The following is a 4,785-nucleotide window of genomic DNA, read 5'->3' on the forward strand; positions in this document are numbered from 1 at the left end:
AACTTATTTTTTTTATTTAACAAGATTTTTTTTGATGATTGATTAGCATCCACTTGGTTAAAATGTTAGTGATCATCATTTCGCAGGGAATACACATATTTTGTTTTTTGTTAATACAAATACATTAACTTAATTGAACTTTGTGACATTAAGGAAAGAGACTGAGGAATTTGCTGAAGATTTTATTTATTCATTAAAATGTTCATATGTAACTACATATAAGTGGCTTGATTAAGAGGATCAGATGATTTCTTCTTTGGTATTTGATTTTAAAACGGCAGGCAAGTCCTGAAATAGAAATTAAACAGAATTTATAAATTGCATTTTTCTATGTATAAAAACTATATTTCAAATCAATACAAATACAGTAGATGAAATTGGCTTATGTGGGCATAATTCACTTGTCACTACACTGCTTATGTCTGTCAGGAGCCATCTATGCAGATTCTACAGAGGAGATATCCGGATTTGACAAACAGCCTTCTCCCTGCAAAAACTATATAGTCAAGAAGAGTATCCAACCGGCAATATTCTTGACTTTTTGTTAAAAAAAATGTCAATCTGGTCAAATATTTGCCATTTGGCAACCCTTGCAGGGTGGGCACTCGGCCGAACAGGCTATACCCACAGAGTTATCATAGTTATGTATACTTAAGGCAAAATAAAGTATAAATTCAATGGAAATCTTCATATTTCAAGGAGTAACTTACAATGACGTGAAAATCCTTCAGCCTAGCAGGTTTTTCAGACCACCCACTGTCCCAGACAAGTCTAATTTAATGTTGCCCTGTGGAAAATATTAGACATGTTTATTACAGCAACCATAGTTTTAAAACAAAGGCTGTAAATAGCAAACTCTGGTGCTAAAAACACATAACTTCCCTGTTCAATTATATATTAACTTCAATCAACATGTTTATGAAAATGTAAATATATTTTATGCATTCTATAGATTTGTATGATGTTTTCCAGTAAAATAGTAGCAACTACAGTATTACATAATTTGTTTATGGCCAACAGCGGGCCTGAAAGATTTTAAAATCAGGCAATATGGGCATTACACTTCTTAGCATCTGTACCCTTGCTGTACATCTTCATACATTACATTACATCCCTTACGAAAAATTACTGCAGTTTTTCTGAAGTAATACTGCTATTTTTTGGACATGAAAAAACTGCAATACTGCACTTTTACTGCAGTATTACTGCACATTTACTGCAGTTTTACTGCATTTGTACTTCACTGTACTGCAGTATTACTGCACATTTACCGCACTTTTTTTTTATATTGCAAACCTACAGTTGTACTTCAATGTACTGCAGCTTTATTGCATTTGTACTTCCGTACAAAAATAACTGCAGTACAACTGTAGTACAGTGAAGTACAAATGCAGTAAAACTGCAGTAAAAGTGCAGTATTGCAGTTTTTTCATGTCCAAAAAATAGCAGTATTACTTCAGAAAAACTGCAGTAATTTTTTTGTAAGGGATTACACTACATTACATGTATTTATAAAGCGCCAGCAGATTCCGCAGAGCTGTTACAGTCAGTAGAACAAGTTCACAAAGAAAACACATACAATAACAAACTGGTACAGGAGAAGTGGGCCCTGCTCTTACGAGCTTACAATCTAGTCGGTGATTGAGGAAGAAGTGAGACAATAGGAGAAGACTGCTTGGATGGGGATGTGTTGATCTGGTTCTGATGGTGTTGTAGCCGCTTTCTGAAGTGGTACCTGGTATGTCGTTTCCCTCCCGTTTAACTCTAGTGTAACTCTTAAATAGCCACTTATAAGGAGGCCACTGGGGGGAGAGGCCACAGAAGCTACATTTCCAAGTGAGGCCTGGAAATTTATAGGGCTGCCTCACAAGTGGTCAGATAAGATGATTGCATACAGGAGGCAGATGGTTCACACCTTGGCTAACAAATGCAATTAAGCTAGACTAGGGGACACCAAATTTAACCCTTTGATAGCAGCAGGGTATGGAGACAGGCAGGATACAGACATACCAGGTGGAAAACAGGGGTAACAGCAGGAGACGAGGGTTTCAAATGAAATATGGGATATTCATACCAGGTGGAAAACAGGGGTAACACATTTTGTACATACTCTTTTCCCTTCTATCCCTTTGTTTTGTCCTTTTACTTTTCATGTATCTGTCCTGATCAACCCCTTCTACAGGACCCATGACATACAGTATACATCACTGGTTAAAATAACTCCCACTCTGCCTAATCGATGCAACCAAAATATTCAGTATATAACCAATGACACGCATTTCCATTGCTTCTACAACTAATAACATGCATGGTTAACATCAGAGGACAAAGTCAATGCTTCTAAGCACTGCCTTTGTCTCGGTTATCTTCCTCTCTCATTCTCACTCTGCAGAGACACAGAGGACAGTAAGAAAACAATGCTTCCAAGGTTTATTAAAAAACTAATATATAATGTTTTACTTCACCTTAAGGGGTTATTTTTGTATTTAATTGTTTTAGTTAGTGTGGTGGATGGTTATATAGTGGAGACATTGTTAAATAGGGATAGGTTGGGGTTAAAAAAGAAAAACCTAAACAAATTAAAATAAATGTAAATCATATAGGCCTATTGGGTGGTTTCCAAATCATGTGTACTAGCTGTATATAATTTATATATGCTTAAAACTGTGAATAAATGTGTTTCTAAAAAAGTCATAAAAAATAATGTACATATACATATATGAATATAGTTTTAAAAGAGTCCCCTACTTGTCCCGAAAAAAAAATACAAAAAGTGGATGGTTCTGCAACTCTATGCACAAATCAAGTTTTGCGTAACTTGGGGACATGTTTAAGTATACAGTATACTGTATTACCAGTAGACTTGTACATTCAGATTCCACCGACCGCTTCTGCGTCCCGTTTCCTTTTCCTCATTTCCTCTTCTTTTCTTGCCTTTTTTTGTTCTCCTATCTTCTTTTTTCTGTCCACTTGTCTGTGGTATTAACTCCATTATACAGGTACTCCCACGCTTTTGCAGAAGTAATTAGATAATGGAGCTAATACCCAGGAGAAATGGACGAGAAAAGAAGACAGAAGAAATAAGACAGAAGAAATAAGACAGAAGAACAAGAAGAGGCAAAACAAGAAGTGGAGCTGTGGTAAAAGAGACAGGGACACAGACGCGGTTGGCGGAGAAGGTAGAGAGACATGGTGAGAGCCTGAGAGAGAGTGTGAGAAAGTGAATTAATTTTTTACTTAATACTCTATTAACCTAATATTCCGCTCCCTTAATTCTTACACCTCTAACTTTATCACTGAATTGGTCTCTTGACTCCACTCCACCTTCAATCTCTCCTAAACTCTGTCCCCTACAACTTGTGTTTCCTCTTCCTTCTCTTCCTTTAGCCCCTTAACCCAGCTTTCTAACATTTTATGTTTTTAAGGTTTTATTCTGGTTACCTGGTTGTGGGAAAAGATTTTGGCACAGATTTGATATTAAATGGGAGTACTGAGACATAATACTCAGTATGCTCTCCTATTTTACAGGAAAGATTAAATAAGGTTTTCTTACCAAAGCTTCACTCAGTTTGATTAGCAGGTCTCCCTAATTGTGGAATAACAAAATACATGTAGTTTAAAAATTAACCTTCTATAAATAATAAAAGAAAATATTTAGTGGTCACTGCTACATACCTCCCAACATTTCAAAATGTGAAAGAGGGACACTTTTTTTTTTAAAGTCTCGCAGGACTCACCAATACAAGCAATTGCACTTTAAAATGTCCCGCTTGCATCACCACTGTGCTAATTTTTGCCAGCACAGTCATGCATACTAACCAACACTTTGAATTGAATTTCCATAACTCTCAGCCAGCCAGCTGTCCACCATTTTTTTAATTAAAAAGTCCCTCCCAGGACCCCTACACACTGCCTTTACACACACATGCCCATAAACACACATATACATATACACTGCGTTTACACACACATATACACTGCCCTTACACACACCTGCCCATAAACACACATATACACATACACTGCCTTTACACACACATATACACATACACTGCCTTTACACACACATTTACCTCTTCCTCCATCCTTCTTCCTTCAGTCTCCATCCTGCATCCTGTGGTGGGAGTGCGAGGTCTGTCACTTCACTACTGCTCCCTAATCACTACATGCAGGCTATTGCTGCAGAGTGCAGGGATGATGTCGCATTTCCCCGCACTCGGCATTATTTGCTGGCGTGTAGTGATTAGGGAGCAGTACAGCGAGGTCTGAAATGACAGACCTTGTACTCCCTAAAGTTGAGCCGACAAGCGGGAGATTGTGATCTCCCAACTAGTCCTGCAGGCTGCTGATCGGGCGACTGTGTGCCCCTCCCTGCAGCTGCACCTGAGGTGAGTACTGCTCTCTCCTCACCCTTCCTTTGGCCCTGCAAAGCGGGGCAGAGGAAGGGATAGGCGGGACAGCTTGACAGAGAGCCTAAATCGGGATAGTTGGGAAGCATGCTGCTATAGTCTTACCGCAACTTGGCATACAACATTCAAAACAGTTCCTGTAACCTCCAGGTCATCCTATAAAGGTAAATACAAAAATCAATAAAGTATTGACTGTATCTTACTTAGTATAAACTGTATCTTACATAGTCAAAGCGCCTTTGTTTTATATATATATATGTATATGTGTAATATTATTAGAATTTGCGACTATGAAAACATCCTTTTTTTCTATATATATCCAGTGTTAGTGGGCATTTTGAGAGCGATACAGTTCTGTCCAACAATTATTTAGATA

The 4,785-nt window shown here is 37.8% G+C and overlaps 1 long non-coding RNA gene across 1 annotated transcript; it reads right to left on the reverse strand.

Moving 5' to 3' along the window:
• Window positions 1-715: 715 nt before the first annotated feature.
• LOC128490327 (uncharacterized) lies at window positions 716-4,567 on the reverse strand. The gene is made up of 3 exons (XR_008353939.1): window positions 4,515-4,567; window positions 3,554-3,586; window positions 716-787 (listed from the first exon to the last, which is right to left on the reverse strand). It is a non-coding gene; the product is annotated as an uncharacterized LOC128490327 (long non-coding RNA).
• Between the last annotated feature and the right edge of the window lie 218 nt (window positions 4,568-4,785).

Source organism: Spea bombifrons, chromosome 4 (genome assembly GCF_027358695.1).
Source record: "Spea bombifrons isolate aSpeBom1 chromosome 4, aSpeBom1.2.pri, whole genome shotgun sequence".
Lineage (NCBI taxonomy): Eukaryota > Metazoa > Chordata > Amphibia > Anura > Pelobatidae > Spea > Spea bombifrons.